Source organism: Misgurnus anguillicaudatus, chromosome 18 (assembly GCF_027580225.2).
Source record: "Misgurnus anguillicaudatus chromosome 18, ASM2758022v2, whole genome shotgun sequence".
In the NCBI taxonomy this organism is placed as follows: Eukaryota; Metazoa; Chordata; class Actinopteri; order Cypriniformes; family Cobitidae; genus Misgurnus; species Misgurnus anguillicaudatus.
This window is the reverse complement of record NC_073354.2, coordinates 31,993,516-32,017,254: the sequence shown is the minus strand read 5'-3', so window position 1 is coordinate 32,017,254 and position 23,739 is coordinate 31,993,516. Positions and strand designations below refer to the sequence as shown.

Sequence of the window (23,739 nt, the reverse complement as noted above, 5' to 3'; positions counted from 1 at the left end):
CCTTTCCAGAGACCTCAACGCTGCCAGGCAACACGTCATGATAAAGACTGACTAAACTCACACTGACTCTGAATCATTTGGTAAAATAACACACAGAAATCACTTTTAAATACACCTCTTGAAATTAGGATTATTTCAAGGTATAACTGCTTGTAATATAAATAAGAGTGCCGTGATGAAGTATTTTTGTAGGCAAAACCCAGAAGCGAGTTAGCATTTGGTCCTGAAGTCAAAGGGTTTTGGTTAAACCCTTAAATAAGATCTTGGGTTAACATAAGCACCAAATATTTTTGCGTTTATTCTGCAACATAAAACACAGCAGTATTACCTCCTCTTATAACTTTTTAAAAGCTTTTACATGTCTTTAAAAGGGTGGTTGCTATATCTAGTTGATACATGGGACTACAGACTTTGTCTGGGACTTTAAAGGGGACATTTCATGAAAATTTTACTATTTTAAGGGCTATAATTGGGTCCCAAGTGCTTTTATCAAACTAGAAAATGTGAAAAAGATCAACCCAGTAACTTAGTTTTGGTAAACCATTCTCTGCAAGCATGTGAAAAAATAAGTCATTGAAATTTGACACCCCTTGTGATGTCAGAAGGGGATAGTACTGGCTCTTAATCTGCACTATCCAACCACGGCATTGCTATTTAGTGCAGAGATCAGCTCATTTGCATTTAAAAGGACACACCCAAAACAGCACATTTTGCTCAACATGTGGCAACATGTTATAATAAATTATCTAAATGGTATTTTAAGCTAAAACTTCACATACATACTCTGGGGACACCAAATATTTATTTGACATCTTAAAAATGTCCCCTTTAAATGTCATCACGCCTGAAGATATCAGGAAACATGTTTTAAAATGTTTTGTCCAAGATAATCTTCACAGATGAACACAACTTTTATGAATTTTGAAGACTTTACTTGAAATTAAACGCTAACCTTCGGCTACAAGCAAACTACACCAGCTGTCCCTCGACATCACATCTCCACTGAGCTTTCCACAGCTCCTTCAAACTTTATTGGGTTAATAAGATTAAACTAAAAGTCCAAAAGTCTATGTGAAAACATTATGGGCTTTTGGAGAGGGAACCAGTGTCCCCCTAACATCCGGGTTGGCCTACAAAAATATGTCATCCCTAAGGCAATCTGAAATATTGTATATCTATAGTGTTAAGACAGATAATATGAGAGGGGTTTAGTGTCTGTGTAATGAGGCAGGCTGATCCATTCATCCTTTCTGAATAAGACTTGGTTTGTTTCTAATTTGGGCATTATATGAAAAAATTGTCATTTGTTGACAATTTCTTTTTCTTTGTATCCTTCTGTTCTTCACAAAATGTCCTTTTTGTTCCCAGCTTTCTTTTCACACCCTGCCTACTCACTTGAGCATGCAAGCATTTCTGCTTGCATTCAAAAATGTCCTATACTTCACAGTCATATTACATATGACTGGCTTTAGTCTTTATATACAGGTATATTAAATATAAGATCTACTACACTGAAAAAAATGATTCATTGAATTTAATCAATTTTTTTAAGGTAAGCGCTTGCAATCAATTTATTTAAGCTACATTTAAACAAAAAAGATTAGTAACCTAAAATAAAATATAAAACTTTTGTTTAAATGTAGCTTAAATAAATTTATTGCAACCGCTTACCTTAAAAAAATTGATTAAATTCAATGAATCATTTTTTTCTACAAAATTGAATTCATTATTTTCAACTAAACACCATTTTTTTCAGCTTTTCTGAGATCTTCACAATGCATATGTGTTGACATGACAGACAACCAGCTAGACATGAGGAGTACTGTCACATCCCAACTGAACCGGTTAAACACAACATAGGGAATTACCTGGTTTTCCAGGTGGAGTCAGACTACTTTCACTTCAGCTTTCAGTGTGACATAAACACAACATCAGGGCTCACAAAAATGTTCAAATCCCTGGTAGCCCTTCGGGCAGGTACTCTTCGATTTTTGGTAGCCCAAAATAAATATAAGTAGCCCAAATAAAAAATACATTTAATGTAGAATATTGATAAATTCTGGATTTCCATGCAAGCCAAATGTTCCTGCTCATCCTCTAATGTTAGTTTTTGGTTTCCAGAATGTAATTTTCCAAGGTTTGTTTTTGGTTATCCATGAAAGTTTTCTTTAAGAAAATATAACATTAATTTTAGGTTAGTTTATCATTCCCCTGATGTTTTAATGAAACACCTCAACAAATTACACATTGTATTTAGATAACATTGTATTTAATCAAATATATATAAATAATCAGTGACTTCAACACAATATAGAAAACATAAAACAGATTTATTGAAAAGGAATAATCATTTAATTCCCTTTACGTTAACAGATACCACAGCAGTCTAGTCGCCTATACATTATTAAAATTTACAACAATCAAAAAATTGATCGTATTGATGGAAATCACTAAAAATATTTAGTTCTTTTAAGTTACTAAATGAAGACACATAGAAAAATAGAGAGATCCCGCACACTATCCACTTGCAAAAATAGAAAAATTCATTCACTTTAGTTTAACAGATCTTACCACTGCAGTTTATTCGCCTAACTTATCCGTTTTCACAACAATCAAAAGCTTTTAACATCATATTCTCCTCACATAGATGTCAAGTTAATCGAAAATCACTCAAATATATTTTCCTTCTCATATGATTATGTTACTAAATGAAGAAAGAAAATAAAGAAAAGCTAAAACAATGTTGTCTCTGAGGTAAAACGAAATGACAAATACTTGTGAACAGCAGAACCGGGAGAAGTGCGTGCAGAGGAGCGCGCATATCAGTCGTGCACACTAAAGAAATAATGTGGTTAATTATGCTTTCACTTCATTTCCTGACAGTTTCACTTTTACGTGAGCATAGTAATGACTGACAAGACGACGCCGGTAGAAATTGAGTGCAACAGGTTCAGAACATCAATGACAAATCATTACTGCCGCTCCTTGTACAGTTCGCAAATGTAACGTGAAAGTACATGTAAACGCGAGTGCACATTCAAACGCGATTTTAATACCCGCTGCCCGAATTATATACAATATATCACCTAACTAAATTTGAGAGCAAAATGCAAAAACATAAAAAAAAAACTGAGATACAATTTGGTAGCCCGACATAAATTCACAACAGCCCTGGGATGTCGAGCTAGCGATTTTGCAAGCTCTGTAACATATCATTTAACTTCAAGTGAGTGCTGCAAAAGTCTGAACCACAAACACAAGACTAACTGTTTATATTTATGATTTATTAATCTCTTTACCTGGACAATACACACTGATACTGACAGTCCTTTAAAGTGAAGCCACTTTCATCTGATGCAACTTAAGGTGTGTTTAAGGTATATCTTTTAGGGATGCACCGAATGACTACAGGAACAGATCCAAAATGTTTTCAATGCACAGACGACACATAATGATTACAGAATTTCGCCCTGCAGTGTTCAACATAAAAAAGTATAAAACATGTTCACTCTCTCCTTGTATAGTCTCTGAAACTCCTAATATTTTCTGTGCCATGCAGTACAATAAGCTGGATGGGCCATTCCTGAGAGGTTAGATTAGGATGCTTAGAATAACCTCATCTGGTTCTGATTCACACTGGGGTGGAGGAGAGAGAGGCGGAGGAAACCGGGACTGCTGGAGCCCGGGGCTACGGGTGATCCAGTCCGACAATCCCCAAATGCACGGATGAGCGTCTGCTGTATGTTACTGCTGAATAACTGTGACAACCCAGTCAGTATCAGTCTGAAAGAATCAATCATCACAATATAAACTGTAATGGGTCAGATCATAGATAAAAAATAGTTTGGTGTTGCAGTTTTTGCAAGTGGAGATCAGGAAACATCATGTTGGGCTGATCAGTGATTCAAATCTCTGTTTGTGCAGATCAATGAACAAGCACAGTACACTTTTTGATTTGGGTTTCTGTCAGATTCTCTGTGATTTATGCTGCGTGGTTGTGTGCGAGATGCTGAAATGTGGGTCACTGAATATCTACAAAGCTCAGTACTCCTACTGGGATCAAGCCATTTATAAATCATCAAACGCTTTTTACTTAACAGCCAGGACTTTTCTACATAATTTTATGTGTGATATATGGCATAAACACGTTTGGATAGGTAAGAGAATAAATTGAAACATTAAGACATAAAAGTACATACTTGTAGATAAAGACACAGACAGATAGATAATAGACAGAAAAACTGCTTTTTAATACCACTGAGAAAACATATACACACTTAAGGACCATTCACACCAAAGATGATAACTCTTAACTATAAAGAAAGTAAATTTTTTTTTTCTAAATTTTAGAAAATAATGTCCACACCACGACAATAATGAAAAGCTTGATTCTGATTGGCCAGTCGCGACATCAGCAGGTTGGTTATTCCCAGATAACATCCGCTCAAAACTAATAACACACGGTAACCCGGGTGCTCCAAAACAGGTATAGTTTAATGTTACACAAGTATTTAACATAAATATGTATTTGAATGACATTATAAATGATTAAACCAAATAATGTGTTCATACCTCTGTATGTCTTGTCTTATCTTACAACCGAAAGTAATCGGGTTTCCCTAGCGGAAGGTCTGCATTCGTTAAAAATTAGCATCACGCTCAAAAATAGAGTTTCAGTATTTTTCCTTTTTAAAACTTGTTCTTCTGTAGTTACATTGTGTACTAAGACAGACGGAAAATTAAAAGTTGCCATTTTCTAGTCCGATATGGCTAGAAACTGTACTCTAATTCTGACGTAATAATCAAGGACTTTGCTGCCTTACCATGGCTACAACAGCAATGGTATTACGCAGCGTCCGAAAATAGTCCCCTTGAATACTTTCGATAGTAAAATCTTTACACCTCCTGCAGCAATGGTACGCAGCAAAGTCCTTGATTATTACGCAGAAATGAGAAAATAGTTCCTAGCCATATTGGCCAAGAAAATCGCAACTTTTAATTTTCCGTCAGTTTTAGTACACGATGTTACTACAGAAGAGTCGTTTTAAATAGGAAAAATATCAAAACTCTTTGGTTATTTTTTAGCGCGATGCTAATGGTCTAATCAGATTCAATTGATTATGCTAAGCTAAGCTAAGCTAAAAGTGGTACCGCCAGACCTGGAGATCAGCTGATTGGATTCCAAAATAATAAAATTCCTATCTTTCACTCTAGGGGAGCTGAAAAATTAGCCTATTTTTTTTAAAAAAGTTGAGTGTCTCTTTAAGTTTGTCTTTATAGTGAATATTCTTGGTGTGAATGGGCCATTTTCCATAGAAATAATACACACAAAGACAGCAATGAATAATTGTTAAGGCTATAGATCAGCTGTGCCTGCTCAGCTTATTTGACTACGCTAACTGAGCTAAAGACTCCTGACATTGCAGTGTGAAGTGCCACAAACACACACAAGAACTCACAGTGTGTTACCAATACCTTTTGTGTCACCTCAGCACAACAAACTGTTTGCACCAAAACTGTCACGGTAATGACTGCTAGCGGCCCCTACCATTAGCATCCGTAAGGACACCGTCAGAAAACATCTACGACGTGTACGTGTCTGTTATTGCAGCCGCTCTTCCCTGTGTGCTGATCGACCTGTGACAGCTGGTCAGAGCGGGAACACTCGTGTTTGTTTTTATTTAGCAACGGGGAAAAGCACCTGCTATTCAGTGAAAGTTAAAGATCAGTTACATAACAGGATAAAAGCAGCTATGAGCGGTAAAGATCAACGTGAATGAGATCAGCGTGTTTTCCCAGAATTCTTCCACATAATGTATTTTCCATATATTGTGATTCAACTCAGATAGAGATGGGTCACATGCTCAATTATTACATCATTTACATAATTTAACATATGGTTAGTTTACATAGTTCTTATTGAAAATATCTAGATATAAATGAGGAAACTTTATGGTCTTATCAAACATTTTTGGATATCACACAAGAATTTGGGACACACTGCAGTACCACCACACTGCAAAATACAACTAAAGCAAGCCTGAGCTGATTTAAGCCGGTCCTGACCTGTTAAAACCAGCTTGACCCACAAAAAAATGGAACAAAACCCCTCTAAAACTGGTATGCTAAACCAGATTTAGCCATTAAAACCAGGCTGGGAGATCAGCTAAAACCAGCCAACCAGCTCAGGCTGGTTTTAGCAGGGCAAGGACCTGCTAGGGGTAACAGATCCCTGATCATCTTAAGACCACTTATTAGCTTTTTTAAAAGCAAGAACACCTTGTCTGAGTAAACCAGGTGAACTTGAAACCGCAAGTTGTAACTATTTTATAAAGCAGAAACATCTAGACCGCTTGCTCAATAACAAGCCTCTAGGTATCATTGAGCAATAAGGCACATGATCCTGGATGAGTGTACGTGTGAGTTCATCGTACGTTGTGTATCAAAACATGCTCCGATGTCATTTGGATAAGTGTATACCCCCTGCTCGTAACCCTGGTGGTCTCGCCAGGTTAGTACATATTTAGCAACCGCTCTTAGGTTTCACTGCTCTGCCCATCATTATGACCCTGGCGCCAAAAAGACGGTTGCTAGGGACCAACATGGACCTCCAGGACCCTGATCATCCATTCTCATGAAGGCCTGGGGCCAACACATGTCAAATAAAAGAAGAACTTGATGGGTATTATTTTTAAGTAGGAATCAGGCAGAGTAAATGTCTAATGTGGATCATGGTTTTTACATGCATATAAGGGCACAACACTATGGCTGCATTGGTATGGTATGGACATACTGTATTCTATTGGTTGTTTAAATCACATGCTATCCCATCCTAAGCCAATGGTAAACGAGTAAATCCTACAAATTACTGTAAAGTTTTTAATTGCAGTAATTTCATATAAGAATGATTTATGCATGTTCTTTGGAGGAGACGGACTCTGGAAAACTCATCATGACACTCCAGATCCGTCAGCAGTCTGTATTTCCAGCTTGATGTTACATCATCAGCTTCCAAAAATTCCACAGTGACACGATGAGAAGTTGATGTAACAACTATGAGAGCAGGGTCACGGTCAGGCTCCCTGAAACCTGAGCAGACCAATGCAGAAATGGCTCTCTGTCAGGTGATCTAACACGGCCAAATCCTGACATAAACTGTCCTTCCAGTCTAACACTGTTGTGTAAGACTTGCAACTTATATAGGAATGGCCCTGGATAAACACTTTAGGACAAACAGCCTTCACAGGTTTTAAATCCAGGTCTTCCTGGCTATATAGGAAACCATTATTGACATTTCTTATTTTTGTTTCAAACAGTGAGATGAAACCCATGTGTTTCCATCACATGGATCAAAAGATAAAACGTTTACCATAGTTTACTCATACTGTTGTCGAAACAAAACAGTGTATGAACACCAGAGGTAAAGTTCCTGCCTATTCTTTTACATACAATGAACGTGATTGGACAGGTACAGTCTTGTTCTGAAATGACAAAGTCCAATAAAAGGTTCAAAAGTGGGCCATATAACTCAAGCACTGTATTTGAATATCTTCATAATGCATGCGCAATGCAACACGCTCAGCTACAAAGAAAAGATAGGGAAGAGCAGCTTTTGTGTGTCAAACAGTTGATTAAATGATTGTCATTTTTGGGTGAACTATTCAGTTTAAAAAGACTCGATTTACATACCAGATGTCATGTTTGAGCAAGTCTTTCAACATTAAAAAAAATTACAACCGCAAATGCAGCAGTGTGACTTTAAATCTTCAACTCATCCACTTCTGCTGAACAACTCAAAGAAAAACTATAAAAGTGTTTCTGGAACATTGACATTTACACATTTGGCAGACGCTTTTATCTAAAACGACTATATGCATAACGAGGTATAAAAAAAATATCAGCATGCATGTTCCCTGGGTTCAAACCTATGAACTTTGGTGCTGCTGCTAATGCAATCCTATAGCACTGAGTTATACAGAAGAATACTAGGGGTGGGGAAAAGATACGATTCTTAGATGCATCGTGATGCAGATGTGGACGAATCTGAATTGATTAGCAAATGTAAAAAAAGTAGTTTACAAAATAATAACGTGACTTTATCGGAACCAAAATACTGACTTGTCAATAAATGCGTGGAAATAGCGGTTCCCAAAACATGTCATTGCTGCGTTTCTATTATCCTTCAACTCTTTCCCCGCCATTGACAAGTTAACTCGTCAATTAAGAGAAAACGCTTCCCGGCAAATGACGAGTATTTACGGAAATCTGTAATACCACTATTATCCACTAGGTGGCAATCTTCCGAAACCTTGAAGTATCGCCCTAGGGCAAACAGCTGTATGACCGTGTATGTTTTGAGGATCACTCTGCATCTGATCTCTATGAAAAAATCTTCAAAAAAATTTAATTATCGCAGCTTTTTGCTCAAAATTTTGTGTTTTTTAAGAAACCTACCCATATTTGAGAGGTGATAAAAGAGAACAAGTGAAGGTAGAATGAAAGTTTTTTTTTAAAGCAAGGGGTCTGTTCTTTCATTTAATATATTGTATGTTTATATATTTAAAGAGGAACATTTTCTGGAAGGCATTAAACTTTTGTGAAAATCATGAAAAATGCTAGCGCTGGCTGGCAAATAAAAAAAAACGCTGCCGGGGAAAAAGTTAAATTGCGCAAATTGACATTGCAAATTGAAAATATTTTACGTGTTTCCATTGGCCGCATTTTTAATTCGCAATGTCAATTTGCGCAATTTGAAGGGTAACGGAAACGCAGCTACTGACGGTCTAGACACAGGAACATCAACATACTTCTGTAAAAATATGCACATATTGCATCGCTGGATGCGCTGCATTAGACAAATACACCATGTAAAAAAAAACATTCAGCACGAAGTTAAAACAACTTGGTTTTGCAAGTCTATTCAACCTACTATTTTAAGATTTGGCTTAAAAAAGTTGACATAATTTAAAAATTCAAGTTTAACTTAATTTTTTAAGCTAAAGTAACATAAAATTATGTGTTGAATTGACCAAAATAGTTTTTAAAGTGCAGTAATACTGCCAAAACCACTGCTCTTTAACGTAGATGTATAAAGATTAACAAGTAGAAATAATGAGTCGTGTTTAATTAAAATTTTTTACTTGTTTTATTGTGACCACATGTCAATGAGAATGGCTTTATTGAGCACTTAGTTGCATTAAAATACAGTATAGACAGTTAAGAGACTAGTAGCAAAAGTGCCAACAATAGTCTGACTTTAAGTGCAAATGCAACGTGATGACATCACAAATATGCTAATGAGTATGTCGAGAATCGATTCTGAATCAAATCGGGACCATAAGAATCGAATCATGAGGGTCCAAACGATTCCCACCCATAGTTGCAACATACAAATCCCATGTTCTGGATACATGCATGCATGCTTATATCCCAGGTGAAAAAGTAGTACACTTCCATAGTGTACTTAAAGTGCTTTATTTTCGCACACTAATTTTGTACTTAATATACTAAAAATTCATCTTCAGTACTTCCCAAGATGTTCCCAAGATCATCCAAGTGCACTTCACGGTGCCACCCCGAGACACCATAAATATGAACCAAAATGCATTTTTAACATACTATCTCTGTATTAAAAAATGTATTTAGTTAACACCTGTATCAAACTTGAACTCAACTTTCATACAACGATGGGTTCAAGTCCACTACAAGTGGTATCTAAATACATTTTTTAAATACATTTTTAGCACATTTTAGTTTATATTTATGGTGTCTCAAAATAGCACAGTGAAGTACACTTAGATGATCTTAAAAACATCTTAAGAAGTACTAAAGATGGATTTTTAGTATATTAAGTACAAAATTAGTGTGCGAAAATAAAGCACTTTAAGTACACTATGGAAGTGTACTACTTTTTCACCTGGGATGTCCAACCAGGCTTGTCATATCATGTTCTTAGTAACAGGGCTGAAGTTTAAGAACAGACAGACAGATGGTGTGTGGTATATTTTGCTGATGTGTGTGTCATCTCCTCCTGTCATTACAGTTAATGTTAGTGTTCAAAAGATGCTCACAATGGAGTAAACCCGGGGTTGAAAATCTAAGCTGAAAAAACGCGATTCAGCAGCGCTTTAATGAGACATGATGCAGTGTTTTTAAACTGGAGAAGTTAATTATCAGCCCGGGGAAAAGAAATGCTGAGGCACTGTAAGATGTGTAAAGTACGTGTGTGTTTGTGTGTATTTGTGTGTACTCAAGGGGACCTAGAATGCTTACATGGGACTTAAGCTCTTGTTATGAAAAGAGAAAGACAGCAACAAACCAACACAACAGTGCGTTAGGCTAATCAACAACGTTCCTCTATGCAGTGCCCTACTGCTAAAAATGCTGTTTCTTTAGTCCTAATTTATTTGTACAGCGCTTTTTTTAAAGATCATTTACAGAAATGCAATCTTAAGATTCTTTAAAACAAAGTAAATTAATCCATTTGATTTTGATAAAACTGGGTATCATGGCTGATGTTCATTCGTGATGCGTTAACTTTCAGGTTGCTAAGGTAAAGGAACATTGCTCACCAACTTAAAATACTAACACCAGGGATTGATTCATACAAGCCATACAGAGGTGTGTACCATCAAGTGATGCCATTGATGGACTGAAACAAAGAAAGCCCATAATGTATATGAAATTATCATATAACAGCATATTTATATAATAACTTAATGGTTAGCTTAGAGCTAAAGGACAGCACTCCTAAGGTTACATCTAAACAAAACTAGACACTAAATGCACTTTCAAGAGCCTATGAACACAATGTCTATAATATCTGGTGAAAGCTTTCTGTTGGCAGCACCGGATTTGAAACGATCTGTGATCTGTGTTCATGGCCACTTGCTTCCACTTCCTGTTTCTTCCAGCCAATCACGTGGGCTGTAAGTGATGTGTGGTAAAGTCACGTGACTTGTATACATTCATAAAACGGCACGTGTTGATCACACACACTTTTAATATCTCCGGTTTACTATTTCTGTAAAGAAACAATCGATATTTTCCTCTCTAAAGCATTTATGTTCCAATAACTTCCTGTGTGATTTTCCATCCCATCATCATGAGCTTTCCTTCCAAGCAATGGCAGCGCCATGACTTCATGAATATTGATCAATATCCATCCAGTATGGCTCCATTGACTGTCTGCATCCTGTCTCTTTTCACTCTATAATTAGGTTATCTCCATCCATTGAGATGAAGGATGAATGATTCCACTATCCAGTAAGATAAATGATGTAATGCAGTACTAACATGTACTTGGTTCTTATTTATCATACATGTTATTTCATCCCCCCTCTCTCCCTTTGCAGTGTGTCTCGTTTCATTCAAGGGTTGTGAGGCCAAGTTATTTTCATGAAATAAATGTCTTTTCTACATAATAATGAATAAAAAAGTTAATTTTTGTGATTTTGAACATTCAATTACATAAAAGAGGCAGTTAAGTGTTAATAAATAATATGCCACCTCTAGCTAAATAATATATAAGTATTTATAGGCCATTAATAACCTACAAAGGCTTTTCTATAAAGTATTAAATAAAGTGTGTTCAATACTTATTCCCTTTGTCATTTAACATTATTTATTATGACTCAACTTGTATACTTAAAGGTAGGGTAACAGATTTGATCCTGAAACATTTTTAGTTATGCTGGTTAAAAGTCTCCTCTCATCCTGATAGCAATCACTGTGTTAAGTTGTTTAAATGTATTTGTAGAAATTTATGTCATCTGTGAAAGGCGTAGGACCAAAAAATGTTCAACAAATCATAGATTTCGGTCCAAATGGACGTTTCCTTTTTCGTCCCTCATACGTAAGCGTAATTTGAATTCCCACCGCGCAGCGAGTCCACGCAGACACCATACGTCATCGGCGCGTTCACGTGCGCTCACCTCCTGCCTGTAAACAGCGAGAACAGCAAACTTTTCTGCTGAAATGACAACCTACACTGGAGCCACAAAACTAAAGGCATCTTTTATAACAACATCAGCAAAAACTGCCTGGATCAGCAAAGAGCAAAAACCCAAATTAACATCGGTAACTTTACTGCTTTACCACGAGATGCAAACAGCTACAGGAGGCTAAGAGTCTGAAAGGGTCGTTGCACTGTTTATTTTGGTAAGGTAGGTACGCGATATGTTTGTATTGAGATGGATTCAGATATTCTACTTTGATGAAACGTTGTGTTGCTTATGAAATTTGTGTTCGTTTACGGATTAGCATAACGATATAGTTACTACGTCTACACAATCGAACATGTGCTTAAACTAATTCTGATGTAAACCAGTTGTTTATGTTGGTTATTTTGGAAGTGTTATTCACTTTGTACTGCAAAGTTTTCTCACTGGTGAATGAGACATGACCGTCTGATCTGTGCGTGTTCATGTGTTTTAAAGGGGCGTGACTTTGGATGGCGATTTGACTTGAGGGTGGGATCGGAATTTCATTGCTAGGCGGCTACCGTTAGCATTTTTCAAAATGTGTTACCCTACCTTTAAATGTTCTGATTTCTTTGTATGAATTCAGTATTTGGCTTGTTAGTGTACATCTGGTGGAAATTTTGTGTCATTTGCCCACTTAGAAATCCCCTTACTGATAAAAATGCTAATGTGTCAAATACTTATTTTCCCCGCTGTATGTTAAGATCAAACAGTAGAGTATTGATTTGAGTCTAGTTGAATGGATAAACTAATAACAATTAAAAACTTAAATGCAGTTAGTCGTATTGGATTAAAACATCTGCAAAGACACAATTGTGAATATGAAGAGTTCATGAAGAGGCATGATGCTTTTGTCAATTAGCATTTTTTATTAGACTTTTATTAAAACTATATTTCTGAATGGTCTGAGGGTGGGATTAAGCAGATTTGACATAAAAGTATTTGAGGAAAGTAGAGTATGCATCAAGAGCATTTCGGTTACAATTATTTCACATCTAATTTTTTGATGGAGGTGGATTTTAGTGGCTTTAGTATCTGAACTTTTTTTTCTTAGGATATAATTTTTTATTATATTTAAATTCATATGGAAGACAGTTGCATATACATCTGGATAAAATGGTAAATACTGTATACTAGAATATATAAGCAGTACATATTATAATGTACATTACATGTGTTTTAAACAAAATATACATATCACAAATTAGGGACAACAATATATTGCAACAGCAGGGGGAAAAAAGACATATCGCAATACGGACATGATTTGCCAACTGAATGATTTAAAAATACTTTTTAGATAGAAAAGTAAACAGATTGTCCAGAAAGTGATTCTTTCTCCCACCAAACCCAAAAAAGCTAAACCTAATGAACCTAATGATTTACGTTGCATGATGCCTTTTCAGTTTTCAAATAGATTTTTGGTAAATTTAACAGCATTACCGTATCACATTTAGCAAGTTAACACACATCGCATTTCTGTTCAATATCATGCAGCCCTATTATAAATATGATTCATGTAAATATATGAAATAAATAATTACTAAACTTGCCTAGTTATACAGATGTCCAGAAAGTAAACATAATTATCATGCAATTTTTTGCTTTGACTACTACAAAACAAAACACACATTTGACAGGTGGAGACAGTAACATCACTTCGCACCTCACACTCAAAAACTACACAGCTGGAACCCGATGACAGACTTTCCTGTCCTCAGGGGCCACAATAAAAGAGACCCAACACACAACATCCAGGTTCACATTCAGCACAAAAGGGCCATCAACACACAAGTAATGGCTTACATCTGACTCCCAAATAGATGAAAGAAGGTCCACATAAAGGAAGGCGTGTGCACAAGATCCATTTACAGCTAAGCAGTGGCAGAAGACATATGGAACAGCTTGGTTTAAATGGCCCAACAGGATAAGAATAAATCAGTCTGGTGTTTGGATGAGAGAGGCTTACTGACCTCATTCAGTACCCACTTTATTTAGGTCTTTTTTAATTACACTAAAGAAAACTATTTTAATTCAAGAATGCATTTTCCAACCTATACTTTGTTTCAGTGAATGGCTTATTTTTCTTGTTCTATTTTTCTTGTTCTATAGGCTACTTCTAAAATGTAATGTTTATGATAAAATATAATGACTGGTCAATGCAGCGCTCCAACCTTACATAAATACATAATATAGTAAAACGGACATATTGGTTACTATTAGGGGTGCACTTGCACTAGGGGTTGCAGGCACTTGACTACCCTTTAGTCATGACTATATTCACAATATAAAACATGGTCTCATACCTAGCACAAAGTATATTACTAAAGAGCACAAATTATCCGATTCACAACCGGTACAACCCCCAAAGTAAACGATGATGCTAGTTATCGTTTCCAACGTATATCTCATTTCTTGGACTATAACAAACACACGGATTGTAGGCAACAGTTTACTTTCTAGGATTACAGATGTAGTAAAGACCGACATTATCATTATTCATCCCGCTTGGAATCACAGCCTGTAAGTTAACTCCTGTTAGCATTGCATTGCGACCAAATCTTTCAAACATGGTAAGGAGCGTCACATTTCCAGTTGACGGCAGAGGTATTCAGGCCAACCACAAAAGACAGATAAGCTGGCCAATCAGGGACACAGCGCTTTTCAAATCGATGACTTTTTTTACATGAATCAGTGCGTTTCAGGAAGAGAAGGATATCTGGAGCTACAAAAATGTACGATATGTGAAAAATAATGTGTTTTTAACCATAAACTAGGTGAACACATTGTATTATAACTAATACACAAAATAATGTTGTTTTTAGCAATGAAATAGGTAATGGTTGTTTTACACGATACGCGGCAGCCGCGAGTGTTTAGTTCATTGTCAATAGAAGACGGCGAAAAGCGGCAAAACAGAGACGGTTACAAAAGTGAAGCGAACTCGGTCCGCACGCCTTGTTCGTGCACCCAAAATCTTGCCCCTTTCGCTGACACGGCTCTTCATGGCAGGTGCTGTTAAAGATAAACATATTTACACTAAATGCTGCACAAAACGCTTCCAATACTCAAGAAAAGCTGTAGGCGCACTGCGATTTGGTTGCTTGCCGCGTACTGTGTACAACGTCCATAACTCTTATTCTTGATGTAGTACTGTTGCCGCCACCGCCATATCGTGAAGATGCTGTGCTGGGAACTAAAATTCCAAATATCGTGAAGGGCATATCATTTCTGTCACATGGTTGAAGTATTTAACCAACCAGATCGCACTGGATAAGTGGCGAATCAGAGCACATGCACTTTTCAGAATTATGAATTTTGTAAAAATCGACACGTTTCAGAAAGGCGGGGCATAGAGGAGGAACGTATGAACGCTATGTGGAAAACCACGTAAACACATTTTATTACACGAAATACACGAAACAAAATCTTTTTAGCAACATCATATGACCCCTTTAAGCAGACCTTTGTCTACTTTTTCCAACAACAAATTTAACTTCAGTGTCTTACAATAAAATAAGTCAAACCTCCCTGTACACTTGATCTAGCATACTTGAGCTACAATATCCACAAACGCTGAGCTTAACAGTGTGAAATGTAACTTAAAGACGCCAAAACCCACAATCAGCAGAAGTCGCTATTACATAAAATAACTTTCCGTTTTAAATGGATAACACTCTGGAAAAGTAAACCAAATCTTTTCTTTGAATACAAGGAAACGGCCGTTTAAACAAAATAGTTTCCTTCCTTTGCTAAAGCAACATATTACAGTGGATTCAACATTAATCTTTCCTTATTTCTGACATTTTAAGAGTTTAAATTTGGTGAGACATCAAATCGCTACCTGTAGCGTTAACCTGCACAAACCTCCCATACAGTGTCATCAGTTATAATAATGATATTAATTGTGTATATCATGTGAGCATCACATAAACAGCTGATGTAAATGATATGAAGACTACATTTTGAATCAGAGCTATGAAATTCAATGAGATGTGTTAACCTACTTTCGTGAGCCGGTCTTCAGGACATTATTAGGAACACTGCTCAGCGGGTTGGATTTTCCCGGACTACATCTTGCTGTGTTTGAAAAGCTCAAATCTCTTATCTGTTACCTCTAATGCTGGAGGATTATCTCTTTTGCAATACATCACAGGATTTCGTGTTTCATCTAAGAGCAATATGACTCATTTTCCATACAGCTATTAAATAAACAACGGTCCCTCGTTCAAACATTAAGCACAATGCCATGACATTTGTAGTTATACAGAAGTTATACAAAGTGGACTAGTTCTACTTTCTCAGTGTCTCTAATATCAGGTGATCAAGATGCATACATAGGTACACATGACTTTGGTCTGTCTTTTTACATGGGTATGGTTAAAATCCAAAATGATTATGAATTAAAAAGGGCAGGACAGGAGTTTACATGTCTGATTGTGGCAATACTCCAAGTGTAATTACAAATCCTCACACAGCATTTGCATGGCAGACGCTTTACATATATGAAAGAAAATCCTATTTGGATGAATTTTTAATAAACGCCCAGCTTGAATCTTAATTCAGAATTGATTAGATTTGTGTTTATACACTTACTAAATCCAGATGGATCTGCCAAAATGTGAAATGGTGTGGCTTTTCTGGACAACCCTGCACTGGCAAGCTGTCTGAGATGGTTGACAGTAGGGGTGTAGTTTGGATTAGACACGATGCAATATAATATACATTTTCTCAGTCAGCGTTACAATTGCAGATACCCCAAAATAATCTATAATACAATTTTGATTCGATTCAGGGGTATGTCGATCAATGTATCAATCAATGTTTAGACCGCATTCGACACAAATATTTCTGCATCTGTCTTTTTGCTGCTACCACCACTTTGTTGTTGCATCACAATCTGGTGCACAAGCAGACAGTATTGTCAATAAACAAAAAAATGTGTGCTTTGGCGGAAATGCATGAAAATGTGGAGTGTATCAAAATAAAGGTACCTCATACTGATTTTTTTCATGTATGGCATCGTTGCATCATATCATTCGACATTTGATCCATATAGATCCCATAGTTGACATCAATGAACATAAAACTTTATTAAACAACTATCTAAAACAAAAATGTATTTTTAAATAATTGTCCACAAATGTTGTTTACCCTATAAAACAATTATTAAATATTTAATCATTTATTGCTTTTAAAGTTTATTTAATCTGTTGCCAATTAGAAAGACAACTTGCCACCCCAAGTAAAGACTGACCCATCTATTAGATATTTTATTTAGCATAAAGCCCGATTTATAGTCGTGCGTAAGCTCTACGCCGTAGGTTATCTGTAGCCTGTGACGCGAAAACTACGCCGTAGGACCTACGCACAACTATAACTAGCCCTTAACTGGAGACTATTTTTAAAGAAGTCTCAAATGCTATGCTAAGATACGTCAACATACCGACAGCTGCCTGTGATAACATCAGACTGTTACTGTGGGTTCACAGCAGAAGCGTTTGAGGTGTCAAATTCACGTCTACCCCGCGTAGTTGGATACTTGAACATTTTGAGTGTACTCTCTTCATTCGTGCGTGAAAGCAGCGCGTGAAATTCTAGTTATTGAGACATTCACGCGGAAATTCACGTCATGGGAGGGGATTCTACGACTCCGCTCGCTTTCTGTAATCATGTCACTACTAAAGCAAGCTCCTGATTGGTTAACCGGGCATGTTTTCTGCCAAAGTTCTAGACACGCGAATGAGGCAGAATCGCGTTTAGCGCGGCACAGTATACGCAATTCCGCATCATTCGCACGTCTAGTTCACGCCACGAGACCTCCAGCCGCGCGTGAACGTGTCTTCACATTGACTTAACAATGAAATCACTCGCGCTTGACGCCTCTACCGCGGCTGGTGTGAACGCAGCATTATAGACAAAAAAGTACTTTTTTCTGCTTTAAGTGGCAACACCATTAGGCAAACTGTCATTCACAAATATCTGAAAGAGGATCTAACAAGCAGGTCTTGCATACATTCATAAACTGATCAAAAAATGAAATTTAATAACTTCATGCACCGAATCATCATCAAATTATCAGACGTCCAACAATTTTCCTGACCAAAATGTTTTTGGCCTGTGTGTAAACTATGAAGAGAACATTAACACAATGTTTCTCACTCAGGGTTTAAGCCGTCATTAAAACGATGGGTTGGGAGCAGCTGGCATATGTAATATGCTTGAGAATAGTGGGGGGTTATTGGGTACATGGCACAGAAGGCCAGGGGCAAATAGACCCCCCCAACTCAAAGCTAACCGCATTACAATGCTCTCAGTCAAACGCTAATAAGCTCGTCCCAACTGGCTAATCAGACTGTGCCAGGAGCTAATCTAACCCAAATCTAATACAGGGTAACATTTTGACCCATGGGAATAAGATGTAAGGTGAAGACTGGGGAACATTTTGGTTAATAGCATTGAATTAATGTTACTCTTAACCATAGTGGCAAGAAAGTAAAACTGATTTTAATGCCTTTTGTGAACTGGTAAAGCACTCAGATCTCCAACTGAGCAAAAACAGAACAAGACCCTTGATGACAAATGAACTCACTGATATTAAACATCTGACATAGTGCTGTTAGCATGTCACTGTTGAGTTTGCTTCTTGTGTATTTACGGATATGTCAGTGGTATCTAAAGCATGCTTTCCTGCAAATCTTACGGCACCTCTGTGTTTATTCTTGGCTGATAAGTCATGCAACTCAGGTTTCCTTTCCACACATTTGATCCTCGCATAGCAAGAGGACACCTTACGTTCTGGACTCGGCTTTGTTACATAAGAGCCCGATAGAAACGCATAGTGCCTGGCAAACTTTCAAAGGACAAAGCTGTTAAGGACAGTCAAAACAAAGTTTTTCAGCTTAAAAGGGGTCTGGTATGGTCAACATAGCATTGTAAATAGTTTAATAATTATTGTTTGTTTAACTGTTACTATAAAGGTTGAAAGTATTAGCCTAAAGTGTGTCTTTAATAAGGCACAAATAGGTTTGGGAAGCCATTATCTAAACATAAAATGCAACCTGTGACCAAGCCGAATTTCTTTAAAACAAGAATCAAAGTAAGAAAGAAAGCCCCCGGACGGAGACATCAAGCCCCCTCCCTACCCGGGTAATTACGAAGAAACTACCACTGCCCTTATGAGGGTATAATTAGTGACTTGGGTCGGGAGGTGGCCTGGTTAAAGGAATTTCCTGTGCCTTGTTCTAGGTCACTCACTGGCAGCTAATTTGGAGAGAGGGAATTCGGAAAGATCCTTGGGTAATTTCAAGGTGGATGAAAGTAGGCAAACTAATCTTGAAAAGGACACATCTCAAGTGCTTTATCAAGGTTAGACATGTGTCACAGGAAAACCTGACACTTTCATGATTTTGAGAATGGAGAGGTCTATCTGAGCACAGTCACAATGTCATGAGACCACCAGTCACCCAAGGATAAGATGACAGCTTGTATTAAAATAACAGTTCACCCCAAAACTGTTTTACCTTAAAGTCCCCATGAAATCAAAATAATTATTTCATCTTAATGTTTATATGTTAGGCTTAAAGGTGCATTGTGTAACTTTTAGAAGGATCTCTTGACAGAAATGTAATATAAGATACATAACTATATTATCAGCTGTGAATAAAGACCTTACATGAACTGTATTGTTTTTATTACCTTAATGTGCTGATTTTATCTACATACACGCGGGTCTCCTTAAATGGAAGTCGCTGTCATGTTTCTACAGTAAGGTTAGGTTAGTTTCGTCCCTACATTGTCTCAGACGATGATATGTTTGTCGTGTGGCAGCTACCGTAGCTTCTCTTTGCGTTTTGAAATTGAGTTTGGTTGCAATTCGCAATCTCACTGCTAGATGCCGCTAAAAAACATTACACCATTTATTAGGGATGTCAATTTATGCAATTTTCCATATTCGCTGATCGTTTAAATTAACGATCAATCAATCAATCAAATAATCGTTAACTGTAATATTAACACAATAACACAATACTGTATTATTGCACAATAAGCCTTTACTGCGGTGGCATATAGCCAATGACATAAAAGTGTGCGTAAAAACGACAGCTTCCTGATGCAAATTAAAATATTTTATTTTGTCTAAATAACATGCTAGTGGGATTGTAAAATGATTTAATGTAGTTGGTGTTTTGATAAAATCATCAATTTAAACTTATCTTGTAATAAAATATAATGACTAATAAACACAGTGGGCCCTATTTTAACGATCTGAAACGCAAGTGCGAAGCGCAAAGCGCATGTGGCTTTGTGGGCGGATCTTGGGCGCTGTTGCTATTTTCCCGGCAGGAGAAAGAAGTATTGCGCCGGGCGCATATCAATAAGGGGTTGGTCTGAAGTAGGTTCATTATTCATAGGTGTGGTTTGGGCGTAACGTCAAATAAACCAATCAGAACGCTATCCAACATTCCCTTTAAACGCAAGGGCGCAAGTTTCATGGCGGGTTGCTATTATAATGACGGATTTACCAGGCGCACGCCAGGAGCGGTTCACAGCCGAGGAGACCCACGTTCTTGTAAGAGCAGTCAAAGACAGAGAAGTTGTTTTGTATGGGGATGGGAGAAACCCGCCCAAATCAGCGTTGGTTAAACAGGCGTGAGAGGAAATAGCCGCAATTGTCTCATCAGCTGCGCCAAGCACTACAATGATGTCAGGAGACGGGGGGATCCCAAGCTTGCCAGCATAAATCGGGCACGCCGGGCACACAGGAGGACATCGCTGCGTCCACCCTCACCGCTGAAAGGGTTTGGGGGCTTTGAAATCGGACACAAGAAACGCAAGCAAGGTCCAACCCCAAAGTACACTTACAAATCAAGTTCATATACATTAAGGTTTCTTATGAAAACATTTTAATGATTATTTAGATAAAATAAACGTAATGCAGCAGCCACACAACAAACTTATGAAAATATTTTAATCGTTATTTGCATGATAATTGTTTAACGCTGGCACACAAAATAAATAAAAACTTTCACCACAATGCTCACCACAATGATTTCCCTTATCTCATGTTCATGTATTAATATTTTTATTGTAAAAATTTATGATTTAATGATTTCCCTTATCTTATATTTTTTATTGTAACAATTTATGATTTGCAAAAATAACTGTTGCATCTGTGTAGATTAGATAAGCAATGCGCGTTGTGCACGCTATACATTATGGTCAAGCATGCGCCCTTAAAATAGCATAATGAACCACGCGCAACGCGCCACTGACTTTAGACTATTTTTTTTTGGTTAGTAGCGCAATTGTTTTTTGAAACTGCATAATAGCATAAGAGATGGTTTGCGCCGGAGCACGCCTCCTTTTTTGCGCTGAACCGCCCAGGGAACGCAAGTTCATTACCTAGTTTGCCGACGTGCGTCTGTGGAGGGAAAACCCCGCTGTGCGCCGATGCAAAATACGAAATGATACATGCGCCACTGACAAAGTCAATTGCGCTGGGTGCAAGATAGGGCCCAGTGTGTAACTCCACCTCACATGGGCAGTCTGCAACAGTTGCATGAAAGTCCATGCGTGTATGACATGTCAAAATAAAAGTTTCATTATCATCAAGTGTTATTTTTCTAGTGTTCATTATCATCAAGTGTTATTTTTCTAGTGTTCACCCCGCTTTCTGAGTCGTTGTTACATCGTTGCTATGCTAATCTTGCAGGCTTCCCTGAAGAGGGTCTTTGCTTTCAGTATCCTAACCGTATTTGCATTTTCTGTATCGGACACTATTAGATCCACTGCATATGCCATTTCGTTGCTTTTGCCGCCAGCATCGTCTCGCATTACATTAAAAAGCCCTGATCGTGGCTAGTTTAACTTCTGCGCGCTGCTTCGTTTTTTTTCTCCAGCTGTATGTGTTTTGCACAGGCACAGCACACACGTGGACGATCTTGCTTATTCGACAATCATTAAGTTTTATCGAGTGAATTCTTATCGACAATTAATCGAAGATTAATTAATTGTTAACATCCCTAATATGTATAAACTGGCATGGCCCAAAACACAGACAAATTTAGCATTCAAGCGATACAAGCATTGAAAACTTTTTTAGTCTAGAATTTTTATGATTTTTATGTAGTTTCTGGTGATTTTTCATTACTCGTACAAAATATATAAGATTTCTTTATATCACCATATATGCTTCAGATAAAATTTTTTATATCAGTGCCGATAAAGATGTTCCTGTATAGCTCAGTGGTAGAGCAATACATTAGCAGACCAAAAGATCATGGGTTCGAACCTAGGGAACACACATACTGTTAAAATGTATGCACTGTAAGTCGCTTTGGATAAGTGTCTGCCAAATGCATACATGTAAAAAATTTATTAAATCTACATGACAACATAAAAACTAAATCCTACACAGCCACATTATGTCAAACATATACAAATTCATCAGTCAAGATAAACATTTCTGTTTGGACTGAACTGAATGTTCTGAATTTGTAAGCCAATTTAATCCAGTTGGCCTGGGTTACTGTGACTGTGCATTTGTCTCTATGCATCCGAGGTCACTTGTTCTCTCAGTGACTGAGAAATATGACAATCCGGGTGTCCTCGATGCAGGACGTGTCCCCGGGCTCACAGATATCCTGCACTTTCTAACCAACCGTAATGAGGCCGTCTACTAATTATGAAAACCACTGGAGGATAGTGTACTGCATACAAAACAGAGCACTGAACATTGTGTTTCAACAAATGCATCAGCCATAATATAAAAATATCAGAAGCAAGGGGCCAAGCTAAATCACTTAAGAAGAAAATAAAATTCACACTCTTAATAAATAAAGATGCTAAAGGGTTATTTGCAGATGTAGTGTTTTTTCTGTGGCTCTCAGAATAGCACCCATTTTCAAGTGGATTATATATCTTATTCTTCTTGAAATAAAGGTTTAGAAGAGAAATACTTCAAGTCTACATTAAAAACATGCTTGATAACAGCACAGCAACAAAAGATTAAAACAAAAAGGCTTATTTTGGTGAATCATTTGTAAGCTTGGCTTCAGCAGATTTCTAAACGTAGTGCTTCAATTTGGAACTATCTGTTTGTCTAAATAATGGAAGACGCGTTTTTGCAATTCACTTAGATGACAGACGTGCCTCAAAAATTACACGTTTAAGCCTTAAAACAGCATCGGATAAATCCAGTGCATATTTTTTGTCAATATTTAGCACATATCTAGCAGTGCATTGATAATCAAAGCTGTTTTCTGTACCATGTGACAATATCACAGATCTTCCTACACAGCGATTACAGATTTGCCCCACTTCTTGGGCCAGCTCATGCTGATTGCTCCTATTCAGATCGGCTTTGCCTATAGCACAAATACAACTTTCTAAAGTCATGCTTGATGGAAGTAAGAAATTTCCCTTCTTGTGTCATACAGTTTGCGAATCACACAGGAATGATGAGACCAGAGCAGAATGCACAAATAGCTTGCGGCTCTGTGCTTGACCTTGATCGTAGCTCTCTGCAGAGGCTTATTTACCATGCTAATAATAATGAGATCAATTAAATTGGGAGCTGTGATCAATAGGACCATGACCGTGGTCCGTCTCCCCAGGGCAGCGAGCCAGACAGCCGTCAAAAGTCTGTAAACAGAAGCAGCAGGGCAGGAAGAGGGGTAAGGATGACGAGATGGGGATGTTGACTGTTGCCCGCTAAAATGTAGGGCAGGACAGCGAGCCTCCAGCTGGGAGCTCA

At 37.4% G+C, this 23,739-nt stretch overlaps 1 protein-coding gene across 3 annotated transcripts in view; it reads right to left on the bottom strand.

Moving 5' to 3' along the window:
• Nucleotides 1-23,739, bottom strand: part of cep85l (centrosomal protein 85, like) — an 87,404-nt gene that overhangs the window by 46,404 nt on the left and 17,261 nt on the right. The gene's annotated exons all lie outside the window — the stretch shown is intronic.